The sequence below is a fragment of the Mustela erminea genome, chromosome 14, assembly GCF_009829155.1.
Source record: "Mustela erminea isolate mMusErm1 chromosome 14, mMusErm1.Pri, whole genome shotgun sequence".
In the NCBI taxonomy this organism is placed as follows: Eukaryota; Metazoa; Chordata; class Mammalia; order Carnivora; family Mustelidae; genus Mustela; species Mustela erminea.
In genome coordinates, this window is record NC_045627.1 from 18606331 (window position 1) to 18625233 (window position 18903).

Sequence of the window (18903 nt, forward strand, 5' to 3'; positions counted from 1 at the left end):
CTGAGCCCTGGGGAGTGGGCTCAGGCTGGAGGCAGAGGCCCTCGGCTAGAACTGGGCCAAAGGTGGGGTGGAAATGGCAATAGATTTAGTGCTGAGTGTGGAGCTCCTTAAAGGTCCTCTGGCTAGGGTCTCAGGGTCTGGAGAGATAGAAGCGGATACGGTGAATTCGGAGGAGGAAAAAGGTCTGGTCTGGACTCTAGAGGTCTGGTCAGTGGTTGGATATAGAGACAGGAAATTAGTCAAGTTAGACAGCATTTGCATACACACACACACACACACACACACACACACACTACTGTGAGGGAAAGGACTGAGCTTAAAGGAGCACCATACATTTGAATTAGTTCCCCTTTCCAAGGCACTACTCTGCAAAATTATAGACTAACTTCCATATTAAAAATTCCCCACGAGATGCCTCACATTCATTGTCCGTAACATCCATTACCTATGGCATAACAAATCTGCAGGAAACCCGTCGGAAACACAAAATATAAATAGGGCATCTATACTTACGAGCACAGGAAGAGAGTGCCAGCCAAGGTCAGGAAGCAAGAAAAGGAATGTTAGGGTCCAGAGAAGAGGACAGCTTGAGCTGGGGAGGAGCTCCTTCGGGGCTGGGAAATTTGCATTTGGAGTGAGTCCAGCAGATGGTGCCACTCTGGTGGAGAGCAGTAAGATCAGTCGGTTTCCCTGGATGCAGTCGATCCTGCTTACAATTCTGCCTGAGTAAACTGGCCATAGTAAAATCCCAGCTCTGTGTCCTCAGATGTTAATATGTATACAGAATCTAGGGTCTGTAGCAAATCCCGGCCTTGGTTTCATCAATGGGTGAAACCTACCTGGGTCATTCTGACTTCAGAGAGTGGCTTATTATCTACAAAGATCTTGTTTCTCTCTTGCTGTTTCCTGCTAGGACGAGGGGCTGTGGAGGCAGCCCCATAGTAGTTGTTGCTGTCCCTGCCTCTGGCCTATGTGCTTACAAGGCAGCACTCTGAACACTATCTCCAGAAACGCCACAGTGAATGTTTATCTACCTCTCTATATTACACGTGTGTGTTTTGTATTGTATAATAGAGAATATATATTTTATATACCTTATTATATATCTGGCATATAATGGCAGGAGAGGAGTCAGTACATCACTGAAAGGTCAGTGTCTTTGTCTGCTAGGGCTGCCATAACAAATTACCATAGATGGGGGGGTTGGGTTTTAACAGTAGAATTTTGGCCCAATTGGGGTTCTGCTCCTGGTCAGAGCTCCCCTTCCTGGTTCGTGACTAGATGCCTTCTCATTGTGTCCCCAGAGGGAAATCTTTCTCTCTCGGGGTCTGGGTGGCTCGGTTGCTTAAGCATCTGACTGTTGATTTCAGCTCAGGTCATGATCTCAGGGTCATGAGATTAAATCCCATGTCAGGCTCCATGCTGAGTGTGGAGTCTGCTTGAGGATTTTCCTCCCTCTCCCTCTGCCCCATCCCACCAGTTTGCTCTCTCCCTCTCTCTCTCTCAGAAAAAAAAAAAAAAATTCCCCCTCTCTCGTCCTCTTCTTATAAGCTACCAATCCTATCCAATTAGGGCTCTACCCGTACCACTGTTAATAAGGTAATAACCTTATTACCTCCTAAATGCCTCCTCTCTAAATATAGTCACCTTGAGCATTAGGGCTTCAACGTACAAATTTTGGGGAGACACAGTTCAATCCATAGCAATTAGTAAAGACGAAAGGGCTAAACACACAGATGTTCCAGAAACAGTAAAACACAAGCGCCATCGCACGTACTCATCAGACAGAACACCCGTCAGCCTCTAGTCTAATCTTAGTGTGTGAAGCAAACAAAAACAAAAACAAACCCTTGTGTTTCTTTCTAGAATGATGGAAGATTTTCAGCCACCAACCAGTTTCCAATTTTTTTTTCCCTTTTCTGTTTCCCAACTTTCACCAGATTTCATATCTACAGGAGAATTAAAAGAACAACATTCCCGTATATGGCCTCAGCATTTCGTCATATTCTTGTCCATCCCAACCATAGCCTCTAGGCTTGGAAGGCAGCTTAAAGGACAGTGGAATCAACTGCTGCTTCTTACACACAGTCAGTCCGAAGAGGACCTCCCGCCTCTCCTTATAGATGTCTGCTGACGGGGAGCTACACGTCAAGCCAGCCCTTCTGTGTCTAGAGGCTACTGGTTGTCACTGAGTTTGTGCTGAGAAGAAACTGAAATCTAGCCCTCCATGACTTCCTCAGATGGGCGTTACGTAACACTGCAGCCACACAAACGAATTCTAGCTCCTCTCTCACATGACAGCTTCACGGTGTCGGAAGGCGGTGCTCACGTCCTCTTCCTTACTCTGAGGGAAAGCTCACCCCCCCACCCCGATTCCTTCAGCCCTGCCTTATTTGGGGTGGTGAGGAGTCCTGACTCCCTTGGGCAGCACGTACACATATTCACGGGTGTCCCTCCAAGTTGATAAGACAATGAGGCTTCTTCATCTTCCTTAACGGATGTCATTTTCCGCCCTGATCATGCCAGGTAACTCGGTCTCTCTGGGGGAGGCAGAGATGGGGATTCTCCAAGGCCACCCCCGTTTCAGTAATCCACTAAAAGTTTCACAGAACTCACTGAACACTCTTTCACTCACAATTGTGATTTATTTCAGCCAATGGTTACAGGTTAAAATGGGAAAGCAACAGCTGGGGTAGAGATCCAGAATGTTCCAAGCACCAGGGCTTCAGCCGTCTTCTCCCTGTGGAGGATCTGACAGCGCCCAGGCCTCCCAGCAGCCCTGCCAGCAGGGGAGCTTACCTGACCCCTGGTGTCCCAAGCGAGTGTCTACTGGGGCTCTGTCCCGTAGGGATGGCTGACCCCCTGCAGACCTTAGCTTCCAGCCCCTCCAGAGGTTGAGCCCCTGGGGTGGCCCAAAGCCCCCACATGCATCACATTGTTAAATCAGACAATGCTAATACTTCCAGAGAAACACAGATGCTCTTATCAGGCAGGACCTTCCAAGGGTTTAGGGAATACCTCTCAGGACAAAGGCCAGGCTTCTTTTTGGGCAAAATTAATGATCCTCCCCAACCCCCACCCCCTGACCCCCATAGAGGAACCATCTTTCCTGTTCCTTCCTGGTCTACTTCCCACTTCTCCATCTGCACTCGTCTGCCAGCGTGCTATCTGGGTGACAAGAGAGGCGGAACTTGATCTCAGGGCAGGCCCTGACCTGTCCCATGCCTCTGCTTCAGGCAATTGCTCCAGCCAGGGTCCCAGAACCCTGCAATGCTGCTCCCCCAAGTTTGCTGCTGCTCCTTGGCTCACTCAGACTCATCATCCCGCCTTGTACTTGCTGGGACTGCAGACCCCACCAAGTCTAGCCCGGTCTTGTCTGGCTTCTGGTGTCCGTGTCCGCCCTTTAGCCTTGCTGTCAGGCTGCAGAGGCCCTACCGGAGCAGGCCCTGAGGCCACCATCCCTGTGACCTCCCTGGCCTCCCATAGGAGACTGTGGGAGCTTCTGGAGACTTCCCATGCCTCTGACCAGCCAGCGCAGGCTTGGAAGGGGGAGCCCAGGCCCTCTCTCTGCTGAACCGTGCCCCTTGCCCCTCTTCCCTGGGCTATGGTATCCCAGCGTGTCAGCCCCTCTGCACGGCAGCCTCCTCTCAGAGCTCTGACAAGGACTGGGGCACATATCCCCTGTGCCTCTCTCCTTTTCCCCTCTTCAGGGTTGTGACCAGGAGACCACAGGCCACTGGCTTGTCTTTTTGCCTTCTGTGATTTTCTGTACAGCCCACCAGGCCAGAAAGAAGGACTTCCTTTACATCAGATTTTCCTCTATCCTGGGTAAGGATTTCCTTGGGCTCTACTACCCTCATGGTTGCGGGGAACTCAATTTATAACTTAAGAGAAAGAAGAATATTTTCAGAATATAATCTCTGTGATCCGTGTGTGAAGACTTTGGCTGCCACTGGAGCCCACTGGTAGTAGGAAAACCTCGTTCTCTCCCATCTTCCCATCTTCCTCGCAGCCCGAAGAGCTCACAGAGAGCCTAGCAACTGCAAGGTCATGCCTTTGGAGATGGGAGGGAGGCAGTTTGCAGTTCCCTGGAACATCAGTTTCCGTGGCAATGATAATGGCTGTCACTTATTTCAACATGGGATGCCACGTATTGGGCTAACTTCATTTAATTCTCCCCAGAGCCCACTCATTACCCCCATTTTACTGATGAGAGAACTGAGGCTGGGAGAGGTACTTTGGCCCAAGTCTTACAGCTGGTGAATGGTGGTGTCACGGGACTTGAAACCCAGCCCCATCTGACTCGAGAGATCACATACTAATTAACTAGCCCCCTTTACTGCCTTTCCACAAGGCTTTCCCACTTCTGGCTTCCTCCCGATTGCCATTTGAAGGCGTTCAGTAAAGCCTAACTCTATGCTTAGTTGCACACCGTTTTGCCAACTTCCAAGGGTCCCCTGGCGATAGAGTAGTAAGTGTGGCATTTAAAACCTGGGCTGGTGTTGGCAGGCACCCCGAAAATGCTGCTGGGATTACGGAGGGAATCGGCCACTTGGGATTCTACCTTCCTAATCGGCTCTTCAGGGAACTTGTAATGCATCTAATTGGATGCATCTACTTGATTCCCTGCAGTATTATTTTACATCAACCAGTGCCGGGAAGGGTACTTAAATCAATAAATGAGAGAGAGAGAGAGAGAGAGAGAGAGGAGAGAGTTGACAACGTAGAGCCAGAGGGTGGAGGACAGGTAGAACACTGACCATGTAGCTCAGGAGGGAAGTCTTGGACACCTTTTGGTCACTGCTACAGGTGCAAAAGAAATTTGTGACTTGGATATGGGAACTTCAGACACATGTTTTCCTTTTAACACTTGATAAGCTAAGTTACGGGAATTTCTCAGGTGTCGATTACAAGTGTGCGGTGCTAAGCTGTTCAGAGAGCGGTCCCACTGCAGGCGGGGGCGGCCCTGAGAATCCAGGTGATGACCGTGATCGTGATTGTCCTGGGTCTTCTTTCAGCAATTCGTACGCCCGGTAAGGAGTAGAGCTGGGCCTCCTCGAAGGGTGGGTGGGATTTTGACAGGTGGAGATGATGGATACAGATGGAGTCTGTAGTGAACAGAGACCTCAAGATGGGGGAACTGGGGCTCATGTTTGGGGCGTAAAGAGTTGTTTTCTTCAGCCAGAATGTCAGAAGGAGGAAGGGCACTAGGGTGGCTCAGTCGGTGACGTGGCTGCCTTCAGCTCCAGTCGTGATCCCACGGTCCTGGGATCGAGTCCGACTTCGGGCTCTCTGCTCAGCAGAGAGTCTGCTTCTCCCTCTGCCTCTGCTGCTCCCCCTGCTTGTGATTGCTCTCCCCCTCACCCTCCTTCCCTGCCGTGTAAAATCAATCAATCAATCAATCAATCAATCAAATCTAAAAAGTTTTTTTTTCAGAAGGAGGAAAGAAAGAGAGAAAGCCAGCAGAGTAGACCAGGATCAAATTGTGCACAATGACAAGGGCTCCAGGGACAGGGCTCAGGGTGAGTCTCCGGCAGCGCTGGGAAAGTCTAGAAGCAGGAATGGCAGAGCAGGCTCTGAGCTTGGGTGGGACAGCAGGGAGGGCTGCTTCAGCTTGGCTTCCTCACCGGCTGCTTCATGGGGCAGTCCTTCAGCCAACCCTGCCCCCCCACGGTGCTCCCAACATGTGTGTTTTGAGCCTCCATCCCCTGCCAGAGCTGCATCTTGTCTTCTTCCTTCCCCTTCATTAGGAGTCTTGGCAATGTCTTTTCATCCTTTGGTTCTGGAGAGCGCTTCTGGGGAGACGACTCTCAAGAGAGCATGGGTGACAGCTGCACCGGCCAGACTGCCACCACATGAGGGTGACTCAGAAGCAGGGGCGGTGACCGTCCGTGAAGGGAGAGGAGGAGAGCGCAGGTCTGCACCTCGTCCTGGAGTCCGTGGTCTGGGAGGAAGCCAAGTCTGGAGGAGGGAGTGAAGCCAGGGGGCGCTGTGAGGACGTAATGCCTGCAGGATGTTAGGGAGAAGGCAGCAAGGGTTGAAATTTACTAAAATGATCAGGTTAATGGGGCCTGGGTGTCTGGGGTGGTGAAGCATCTGCCTTTGGTTCAGGTCAGGATCCCGGGATCCTGGAATCAAGCCCTGCATTGGGCTCCCTGCTCACTGGGGAGTCTGCTTCTCTCTCTCCCTCTCCCCATTCCCCGCTCTTGCTCTCTTTTGCTGTCTCTCTCTTTCAAATAAATAAATAAAAATCTTAAAAAAAAAAAAAAAGGATCAGTTTATAAGCCTTCCTTAAATAGCCTGGAAGCTACTCAAAATCAACTCCCTCAATATCTCTGCATATCCAAAGACCTCTGCCTTCGAGGGAACGGTTGGTTGATTCTTTCCAAGATGGCATTTTCTGAAAGCAAAAACAACACAAACCTGAAATCCGTTTTATCCTGGGTTTAAGAAGTCAATCACCTAGATGCTCTGTCTGTGTGAAATCACATGTGCTGATGGCCTGAACTGTCACATGAACTTGCTCTCCCGTCAGCGCCTAAACTGTGTCCTCACGGTTCCCTGCCGTCTTCACCCACTGGTCACCCCGTGAGAGCGGCCGCCTGCTGGGGCTCCCAGAGCCCTCGCTTCTGAGCCCCTCAGTCGGCCAGTAGCCTGAGTAGTATCTTCCTTAAAATATGTAGACTGATCGGTCTTTGGTTTGGTTTTGTTTTAGTATTCTAAATTCATTTCTCTTCCTTTTGGCACAACAGGGCATTTGTATAATAATTTCTCATAATTTATTTCTCTTTAAGCCATAAGTATACGGAATGGGTTTTGTTTTGTTTTGTTTTGCTTTCCCAGGAGAGTCTGCGAGTACAGACGCATCCACTGATTCAACATGACTCTAACCCACTTCCTTCAGGGTATGAGTTTTCCTTCTTAATGACAACCACCACCACCATTACTATTCGTTTAAGAATAATAAAAATAAGCCTTAAAATGTAAACTCCTTGGAAGGGGATTCATCAGAAAAAATGAACACTCCTTTTAAGGAGCAAATGAACAGTACCTAACTCATCCCTTTCTAAAGATAAGATTTGAGAAGGGAGGAAACTAGGTCGGGAGTGAGAGGGGGAGCAGAAAGAGGGGCTCGGGGGCACCTGAATGGCTCCTCTCAGAAGCCTGGGAAACCCCAGGACAGTCTAGATTTACTTCCCAGTGTTGCTTGGGGCCATCCATGGTAAAGATTCTCAGTAAAATCAGGTGCGTTGCTGTTTTCCTTTCTTTAAATTTGGAATCCAAGTTATTGGATATCGTCACTAAATGGGTCGCTCTTTTGTTTTCACTGTTGCACGCAGACAAAGCTATATTTATGGTCTGCCAGTGAATTGGAATAAATTGAGTTTCAAATGATTTTCAGGGGTATTATAACATGTGTTGACTGCTTTGAAAAGAACAAAAGCAGCTCTGAACAATGCTTGTCCCAATGCTTGTGGAAAATTGCTTTATAGTATTAAAACACACACACACACACACACACACACACACACACACACACACACTCGGGTTCATTTCCAAAGAAATGTTCCCTTTCAAAAATGGAAACTCTATCAGAGATTAAGTGCTATGCTAGTTGTTCCTAAAAACCAGTGAAGTGTTAGCAACTTTTAAAATTACGGTCATGGACTTAGCAATATCTGTTTGTTTGAAGCAAGACTTCTATTCATTACTGCTTGTTTTATGATATAGACAACTCTGTCCTTCAATTGCACACGTAGGCACATACACATGGTTGTGAAATGCCCTGCTGGAGGTCTCGTTTCGGTCAAGGCTGAGATACATGTGTCTCATAGCTTAACCACAACAGAATCCAGAGTTTGTAGCCCAGGCCCTTTATATTGGGATATGACCTCAGATGACAGGGATGGGAAGGAGCAGTGTCATTCCAGGCAACCTGTGTCTTCTCACAAACCCTAGACGAAGGCTGAAGATGGAGAGATGGAAGCAGTTAGGCTCAGAAGAAGTTTAACTCAATGTTCTGATAGATGAGTTTCCCCAGGACCAACGAGCCAACCATCTTCCCCTCTTACAGCACAGCCACCCATGGAAAGCCTGCTTGCGGACTTGGCCCTAAGTATTTTGAAGCTGATGCCTAAATTCCTCTCGCAGAGGCTTTGATTTAACGGGTCTGGGATGTAGCCTGGACCTCGGGATTTTTACAAGCTCCCACACAGTGGAAAGCAGCAGCCAAGGGTGTGAATTTTAAATGTCTGTGGCTTCCCGGGTTTGGCCGCAACTCCATGGCTGCTGGTAATTTCCTCTTAGACATAATGATTCCATTTCAGGTAACCAGTGAATGGTGATGTCTCTCTGGGAAGTAAATACCCAGGTTTGAGCCTCACTGAATGAGTATTTCTGAGAGGCGGGCCCTGGCATGAGCGCTGGTCTCTTTCCGCAGGTGGTCCCAGTGTAGAGCCAGGCTCACAGATTCCTGCTCTGTGGTTCCCTAGCCCCGGCCACGTGACAGTCTTTCGACATGGAGAGCTGGACAAGCTCCATGTGATGATTCATGAAAGCATGTTATTTGAAAATGGAGTTTCGTTTAATGACAGTTTGATTCTTGTTTATGTTACACATTAATAGGTCCTGGTTAGAACAGTCTTCTTCTTCTTCTTCTTCTTCTTCTTTTTTTTTTTAAAGATTTCATTTATTTATTTGACAGGCAGAGATCACAAGTAGGCAGAGAGGCAGGCAGAGAGAGAGAGGAGGAAGCAGGCTCCCCGCTGAGCAGGGAGCCCGATGTGGGGCTCGATCCCAGGACCCTGGGATCATGACCTGAGCCGAAGGCAGTGGCTTTAACCCACTGAGCCACCCAGGCGCCCCTAGAACAGGCTTCTTGATCTAACTTCCGGTACCTGGGAGATACGTCCTCACACCTTGGCAATTTGCACTCAGGGAAAAGAGGAGTGGTGTCAGGAATGTATCTTAATGCAACAATTTTCTTCACCTCCACAGTCTGTCACCCATTCACCAATACTGGAGTTTTTCTCAGTGGCTGTAAGCCATATTTATTGTGAGTTACTTTGGGCTGTCCCATTGGAGGGAAAGTGTTATTTCCCTTGCTAAAATCTACCCCTTATTTCTGTTTTTTCTCCAGTGAGGCTGTGCCTTGCCCACCCTTCTGCGCCTTTGGTCCTGAACAGTTTTTCTGCAGGGGGGAGAAGCCCTCGATAGCTTGCATCGTCCACCGTGCATCAGGAATTGTCTTTCCGTTAATGCCTTTGGGATTTGTGGCTCATAGCATGCCCTTGGTTAAAAGAGTTATTCATTTCTTGAGGATTTCAGACTAAATGTCCTTATTCCTTAACTGGTTTCCAGATGCTTCTCATACGGATGATTGGCAAACCATGCTTTGAAAAATATTGACTGGTCAAAGGCTCACTCATGGCTAAGGATAAGGATCTTTTTTTGGTATTGGCAATGGTTTGAAGTAATAATCCTTGTTCATAAAATGTGCTGTTTGGATGAAGGAGTAGCAACTACTTAAGGCCAATAATTTTTGCCAAGATCATGAAACTTCTACATACATTATTCTACATGATATTATCTAGTTGTTCAGTATGCTTTCTTTCTTTCATTAGACATTTTGTAAGAGCTTGGACAATGTGTCACAGATCTAGATGTTGGGGGTCAAAGGCAGATAAGATGCAGTCTAACTTGACAAGGATCATGTCTTGGATTATGTCTAAGGTGTAGAGGATCAGTGGATGTTTTTGAATGAGGGATGATAAACAGCAAAGCAAGGACATGAAATGGTGAAAAACGGCCACCTCTGGGTTGGATAATATCAAGGCTCAGAGAGACATCTTAAAAACTGAAACTGAAACTGAAGATGGAGTAGACTTACATTTTTCCTATTCCTGCCCTAAGTACAACTAAAACCCCCAGACATTAGATTTAAAATGAATATTAGCCTCTGAAAGGTACAAGAAGAAGGTAGACCCAAGGGGCATCAGGACCCAAGACACAAGGTAGGGGGTTACCTGGCTTATCTTTTTGGCCCATATATTCTGAACCTTGAGATAAAGAAGGTGGCATCCCAGAAATGCCAATGAGCTCAGACAAATAAAGCCCCAATGAAAAAAACCCCCTACTCTCCTTTGCCAAAAAAAAAAAAAAAAAATCCCCAAACAAACAAAAAACAAAAAACAACAACCCCCCCCCCCAAACAAGAACAAGAACAACAACAACAACAAAACCAGAAAAAGGGGCAAATGGAATTCAGCAACATGTATGATAATTATATACCATGACCCTAGTGGGGTTTATTCCAGTGATACAAAGTTGGTTCAGTATTTGAAAATAAGACTATGTAATTTGCCATATTAATAGGCTAAAGAGAAAAAAACAAGTAATCATATCAATCAATGGAAGCAGAAAATTTTTGACAAAATTCAACACCCATGTCATGATTGAAAAAAAAAACTATCAGAAAATTAGGAATAGGAAGGAATTTCCTCAATTTGATAAAGAGCAGGTACCAAAATCCTACAGTTAACTTTGTGCTTAATGGTGAGATCAGGAACTGGTAAGGGTGTCCACTCTCACCATTCTTATTCAGCATATTACTGGAAGTTCCAGCCAGTGCAATAAGAGAAGAAAAAAGAAAAAGGCATAGAGATGAGAAAGAAAGAAGTAAAGTGATCCCTGTTTGTAGATTATATGACTGTCTACATAGAAAATCCCAAGGAATCTAGAAAAAACCTCTATAGCTAATAAGTGAGCTAAAAAAAAAAAGCAGCATACCATATGGATACACAAGTATCAGTTGTATTTCTATGTATTAACAATGAACATATGACCACTGAAATTAAACATGTAAAATTGTTTGCAATCACTGAAAAAAAAGGAGACTGCTTAGATGTAAAAATCTATATATAAAACATTTACAGGACTTGTAAGATGACAATTAAATAATGCTGCTGAATGATATTAAAGAAGATCCAAATAAAAGGACTGAGTTCATAGATTGGAAGACCGAATATAGTAAAGATGTCAATTCTGCTAAATTAATACACAGTTTTAGTGCAATTCTTATCAAAATCCCAGTATTTTTTATACATATGGACATTTTCTAAGATTTATATGGAAGAATAAAAGAAATTAAATAGCTAAAACAATTGGAAAAGGAGGAGTAAAGTGAAAGGAACCAGCCTACCTGGTTTCAAGACTTATTATATAGCTACTATAGTCAAGACTGGATGATACTGGCAGAGAAATAGGAATGTAGATTAATGGAACAGAAAACCCAGAGTATGGCTCACACAGATACACACAGCTGATGTTTTAACAGAGGAGCAAAAGAAGCTCAATGGAGAAAAGATAGCCTTTCAACAAGTGGCGTTGAACAATCCATAGACAAAAAAGTGAAACCTTACCTGAGACTCAGACTTTATACAAAAATAAACTCAAACTGATTCATGGATTTAAATGTAGAACAAAAGACTACAAAACGTTTAGTAAAACACATAGGAGAAAATTTTAGTGACCTAAGACTAGGCGAACCATTCTTAGACTTGACCCCCAAAAATTTATAAAAGAAAAAATTGATAAATTAGACTTCAACACAATTAAAAACTTTTGCTCAGCAAAAAACTGTTGAAAGGATGAAAAAAGTTAGCAAGTGGGGAAAACATGTTTGTAAACCTCATACCCAAGAAAGAGGCCTGACAGCTGGGTTATAAAAAAGAACACCCCAAACCCAATATTAAAATCTAAAAATCTATTTAGAAAGTAGGCAAAAACACATCACCAAGGAGGATATAAATATGGCAAATAAGCAGACAAAAAGATGTTCGGCATCATTAGCCATTAGGGAAATACGAACGAAGATCACAAGGTATTACCACACACCTTCTTTAGCTCCTTTACATATGATAGTTTCTGTTGCTTACTACCACACCCCCCAGCAATTACACTACTGGGCATTCATCCCGTGGAAACCTGCACACAGGTTGATAGCAGCTCTATGCATAATCTCCTAACGTTGGAAACAATTCAGACGCCCTTCAACGTATGAATGGTGAACAGACTGCGGCACACCCATTCCATGGAATACTGCTACTCAGTCTGAAAGGGAGCAAATTATTGATACATGCAGCGGCGTGTATGAATGCTATATTTTTCCATTTAAATAACATTGTTGAAGGGGCAAGAGTCTAGAAACAGAGAGTATTGAGAACAGTGGTCAGCATGAGTTAAGGAGTTGGTGGAATATGGAGGGCGTGCTCATGGGGAGAAAAGGGCAACTGGAAGGATCCTAATGAAGTTAGCCATATTCTGTGACCTGACTGTATCAATGTCAATATCCTGCTTGCGATACTGTGTTCTAGTTTTGCAAGATTTGTCATTGGGAAGAACTGGACCAGGGATACGTGGGATCTCTCTGTATGATTTCTTGCATGTTCATGGAAATCTACAATTATTTCAAAATTAAAGAGTTTAATACTAATAATTTAGAAACCCAAATCTTACCATATCACCTCTCTTCAGTAACTTCGCCATTGTTGTAAGATAGCATCAAAATGCTTCATGGTGCTTGATGAGAACTTGTCTGGTCTGGCCCTTGTGATTCCCAGCCCTGGCAGCCTGTGAGAAATATGTTTGGAGCTTATAAAAAATACTAATACCTGAGCAGCACCCCAGCTCAGTTCCATCAGGATCTAATCTCTGGGGGTAACCAGGCAGTAATTAGCATTTTTGTTGATTACTGGTTATTGCCAGACCATAGGTTCCATGAGGACTGTTTTTGCTTTCTATTGTGGCTCCAGCTTTGAAATCAGTGTCTGCCCACTGGGAGGTGCTCCGGGAACATATGTGAAGTGAACAAATGAATGAATGAATGAATGAACACAGGGGAAATAGAAGGATCCTCCTCCCCTGTTTTGCTGCCTCCCAGAACCATGAAAGGAGAGAAGGAGTGGATAAGGTGCCTTCCCTGGTGTCCTCTCTGTCCCCCTAGCATCATTACAAAATCACAGCAGGGATCACAGCATTGCTCCAAAGGAGATCCATCCCTGGAGTATAAGATCTGGAAATGATGACAGAGCCTCCTTCTTCACACTCAATCAGCAAATGTAATGAAAGTGAAACAGAAGCTGGTGAGGAGGTTGGAATGACACATAATCTTCCTCATGCAGAAATAACAGAAAATACTTTAATGAGGCTAAAAAAAAAGTTAAAGGCATTGGCCAAGAAATGAAAACAAATTTTATGGAGGGAGAGAGACTGGGGAAAGGAGGCTCCCAGCCTTTGACCTTGTCATCCCATTTATAGAAAGTCTTATGTGCTGCTCGGCAAGGCACAATGGTTCATTTAATGTTGATAAGTGAGTACAATGATGCCAACAGACATTGGGTTCAGCAAATTCCAAGGTATTCTTTTTTTTTTTTTTTAAAGATTTTTATTTATTTATTTGACAGACAGAGATCAAAAGCAGGCAGAGAGGCAGGCAGAGAGAGAGGAAGGGAAGCAGTCTCCCCACTGACCAGGACCCTGGGATCATGACCTGAGCTGAAGGCAGAGGCTTAACCCACTGAGCCACCCAGGTGCCCCTCCAAGGTGTTCTTACGGCTTGATTTTGTCCTGTTGCCCCTTGGTGTCTATATGAGCATTCACAGTGTGAGCACAATAATTAAGATTTTAAACAATTACCTCAAGATAATTGCAAGTTCTGGAATTTTATGCAAATTTCATTCCATAAATTCCCAAATACCAGTGTTGGGGAAATGTAACTTTATTCTCAGTAACTCCATTCAATTTCTATGTCTTCACCATCACAACCACTACCACCATAACCACCAACCTCCATGACCACCAAAACAACCACCATCATGAACATAACCATCACGATGACCACCACAATGACCACCACCACCACCACCACCATCTTGACCACGACTACCACCATCTTTACCACCATGACAATTACCACTATGACCACCACCACCATCTTGACCACGACCACCATCACCACCATCATGACCACTACCACAAACCACCAACCATGACCACCACCACAAACTGCCAACCACTACCACCACCCTTACCACACCATGACCATGACCACCACCACCACCATCACCACCACCACCATCATGGCCATGACCACCACCATCATGACCAAGACAACCACAACCATCATCACCATGACCACCACCACAAACCACCACTCACCACCACCACCACAATGACCACCATCATGAACACAACCCTCACAAGGACTACCACAATAATCACTGCCACCACTACCACCATGACAACCACCACTATGACCACCACCATTACCACACTATGACCACCAACCACCACCATCATGACCAGGACCACCACCACCATCATGACCAGGACCACTACCACCACCATTACCATCATGACCAGGACCACCACCACCACCACCACTACCATCATGACCAGGACCACCACCACCACCACCACAACCACCACCACCATCATGACCAGGACCACCACCACCATCACCACCACCACCACCATCATGACCAGGACCACCACTACGACCTCCACTGTGACTGCCACCATCACCACCACTACCATCAGCACCATCATCACTACCACCACCGCTACCCATTCTACCTAGTTGGTGGGAAGCAGATCTTATTATCCTGATTTTTGGTTGGGGGAGTGTTTTTCAAGTGCTTCCTGGAACTGCCAAGCTTTAGGGTGGCAAAGCATTGTGAGGGTTGGGACTGTGTTGGCCTTGAATCTCCTTTCCATATAGGCAGAAGGAAGCAAGCCCCTTTATGTCTGACAGCAACACTGTTTGGATCCATGTTTTGGGTTTGGGACTTTTCATTAGGCTGCTTATCTTCACATCTGCCCAAATGTCTCAGTGGCCCTCCCCTCTTTGGTGCTGCCTTTTTTGCCTGACAGCTGTGTGCTTGAAAGGTGATCTCGCACCCCTTTCCTTTTCCTGTGTCTCCTCCCTGTATCCAAACAAAATCTCTTTATAGTTGGGGGTGAAAGTGTCACTGAGGTAGCTGAGCCCAAAACAGGTAGGTCACCAAATTACCTGCATTGGAAACAGGAAAAATTGGGGCACCTGGGTGGCTCTGTCAGTTAAGCATCTGCCTTTGGCTCAGGTCATGATCTCAGGATCCTGGGATTGAGTCTCGCATCAGGCTCCCTGTTCAGTGGGGAGTCTGCTGCTCCCTCTGCCTGCCCACTGATGCTCTCTCTCACTCTCTCTCTCAAATAAATAAATAAAATCTTTAAGAAAAAAAAAAAAGGAAGCAGGATAAAGTATGAGCCACAACTCAAGAGATACATCAACAGGTGAGGGAATATAAAAGATAAAATAATTAATAATTATGCAGAGACACATTGAAATTTGTGCACTTACTGAGTTTTGTCTTTTTAATGTCCCCCTCCCACAAAGCCCCCTCAGGTCCAGACATGGTTATCGACTATTTATTTCCTGCCTTCTTTACCTCTATGGTCTCCTTAAATCATTCCCCAAACCCTATGGAGAGTTCGTATCATTCCGACAGTAGACGCGAGAAAACGTGACCCCAGGATGTTCATGACTGTTTGGACAGGGCCTGGGGATCAGGCGATTATCTTCTCTCTATTATATTATATCAGCTCTGGCAGACCCTTACAGACTGGATTTGGGGATTTGAGGATGCAACCACCTCCCTGGATTGCTTGGAATTTGGGTGTTCTTCAGATGAAAGAACGGAAGGCCTGTCCGTTCTGCCTTTGTGTGAGGATGACCTGGGCCAGGAGCAAAAGCATCAGAACGTCTGCAGGGTGGGATCCAGAGGTCGGTATTTAAAAAACCCTATGGATGTTTCTGCTCTGAGGCCATAGTCGAGAATGAGGGCTCTGAAGCAGCAGTTCCCCAGTCTGGACATGCATCAGAATCACCTAGAAGGCTTGTTAAAACCTCGATGGCTGGGACGCACTGGTAGAATTTCTGATTTGGTAGGTTTGGGTCAGGGCCCAAGACGTGCATGTCTGTGCTCCCAGGAGATGGGGGATTGTGCAGAAGTAGAGCTGGTCTGGTCTCTTCTTCCCTGCCTGTCAGGCGACAGGGGTTTATGTCTCAGTCTGTTGCATGGCTCCCCGAACGCTGACTTACTCAGCTTGGCTACTGGAACACCACTGGCTGTGGGAATGCTCAACAGCCTGTCAGCATCAGCAGGGTCTTGAAATAAATCAGGCAATGGATTCCATCAGGCCTCGAATAGATTCTAAGGAGCTCATCACTATGGTCAGTAGGAAAATAAATGTCTTTTGAAGGAAATTTACTGTAGTGAAATTTAGTTGTGCTACTGCTTCTATCAATGTTACTTTTCTTGTCTTTTCAAAGCCTCTGCCATAATTCCTCTTGATCAGTTTGAATGAAGTTACAAAGTTTATGGAGCCAGAACTCAAGAGATGGGGACATGTTTTCAGATGGATCAGGGTAGCAGGGGCAGAGCTGGCAAAAACCAGAAATAAACCAACCGAAACTCAGGACACTCAGTTAAAGTTGAATTTGAGATGAATCATGAATAATTTTTGAAGATAAAAATGTCCTATGTCATACTTGATAGTCCTGGTGATGGGGCAGATATGAGGCTGGGGAGGGCATCGCTGTGGAGAAATGGAACATACTCGTCCATCTCCGCTCACAGACATTTGGGAGAACTTGATCTTGAGGCTTGCTCCTCGAGACCCCAACCGCCATGGGCTATATTGATGCACTGTGGATACCCAAGATCTAAATACAGTCTATACAATTGTGGAGTGACTTCACAGAGGATGCTGATGACTCAGGATCCCAGTCTCTTGTGGTTCGGTTCTTCTGGTTGGGTTCTTGTCTAAAGCAGTGCTTTGCCACAGAGGGTGACTCTGTGGCAGCATCTGGAGACATGTTTGGCTGTTGCCACTGGGAAGGGTGGTGCCACTGGCATCTGGCTTTTTGACACCAGGGGTGCAGCTGAAACATCCCGCTGCACCAGACCACTTCCTACAATAGCGAATTTTCTGGCCCCAAACGTTCACGCAACTGAGGTTGAGAAACTCTGGTCCAGATCTGACCCTGCAGGATTTAGCAACTCGTGTCAGCTGACTCCAGCATGTTCTGGAGCGTCAGGACATTCTACTTTTCCCAGGTGTCGGTCGGGCAGAGAGAATGCCTCCTACCTGCTGTCCTGTAAAGGTATGGGTAGAAGGATTTTGAGATGCTCCCTTGAGATCTTACAAAACGAGAGAAGTGCTGTAGAGGTTCCAGCAAAAGTGTCAGTCCTCTCTTGCCGCTGTTCTCCCCAGCATGGTCTAGATTTGATAACTTTGAAGAGTTCAGGCAGGCTCTGTGAAATTCAGGTGATTAAACTCCGGTAACTTTCCCCCTCTCCAGTGTGGGAGACATCATTTTTGTCTTGACCCTTCGCCTAGGTCTGGCCATCCAGGGCTTGTTTGGAGGAGACGCTGACCAAACACCTATTCGTTATTCTGTGTAGGACAGCTGTTGCTATAATCCTTGCATTCAGAAGGAAGCCGATTGCTAAATCCAGCAACCAGGAACATTCATGATATCCTGACAATACCTCATGATTTCATTTTGTTACCTCTAATTAACTATAAAGCATTTAAGAGACATACATTCTTATTAAAGACCTAATTAATTCCCACGGCCCTCATGGGAAGCAAAGAAGAGGTGGGTCGTATTCTTCCCACTTGAAGAGGTGATAATTAAGCCCAGAGCCATACACGGACCATGTGGAGAGCTGGGAGGACAGCGCAGTTCCTGACGGTCGTTCTGCTGGTGGCATTGACTCATCACACCCTGATGAGCATCCAGACATAAATGTCCAATTTCAAAACCCTTTTTTTATAAAAAAAAGATTTGTATATTTATGTATTTTGGGAGCAAGAGAAAGAGGGAGGGAGGGGGATAGAGAGAGAGGTGGAGGGAAGGGCAGAGGCAGAGGGAGAATTTCAAGCAGACTCCCTGCCGAGAGCGGAGCCTGATGGGGGGATTCAGTCTCAGAACCCTGAGATCATGACCTGAGCCAGTATCAAGCATCAGACGCTTCACCCTGTGCCACCCAGACGCCCCTCAAAAGCCTTTTTAAATGTACACAGCATATTGTGAAGGGTGGCTGCTAATTAGAGAAGGACGACACAGCAAGGACATTTCCATTTCCAGTAGTTAACCCTTTTTAAACAAAAATGCAGCAACGGAAAAGTGAAAAGGGGAAGAGTATAAATTAAAGTTCAATAAATATTTACTCTGGGCTCCCTGGTGCCAAATCCTGTGCTAGAAACCATGGAAGGTGAAATAGAAATATACATCCTCGAGATGTGAGTTCAGATGTAAGTTGGAGACTCAAGACTTACCAATAAGAAACATACAGATAATTGTAAAACTCATGATATAACTAACATATACGCATGCCAGAATGTGTGTGTGTGGGGCTGCATTGTTCCGGAAGGCAGAGAGGTTTTTATGAAAAAGGTGGAATTGGAGAGGAGCATTGAAATGGTAGTAGGACTGGTTCAAGTGGACAGTAGGAATCTGGAAAAAGAGGATTCCACGAGACAGAAGGGTGAGTGAATAGAGGTAAGGGTCTTTTTTTTTTTTTTAATTTTATTTATTTATTTGACAGAGAGAGATTGAGATCACAAGTAGGCAGAGAGGCAGGCAGAGAGAGGAGGAAGCAGGCTCCCTGCTGAGCAGAGAGCCCGATGCGGGCCTCGATCCCACGACCCTGAGATCATGACCTGAGCTGAAGGCAGAGGCTTTAAACCACTGAGCCACCCAGGCGCTCCATTTTTTTTGTTGTTGTTTTTTAAGAGTTTCTTTATTTGACAGAGAGACACAGCAAGAGTGGAACACAAGCAGGGAGAGAGGGA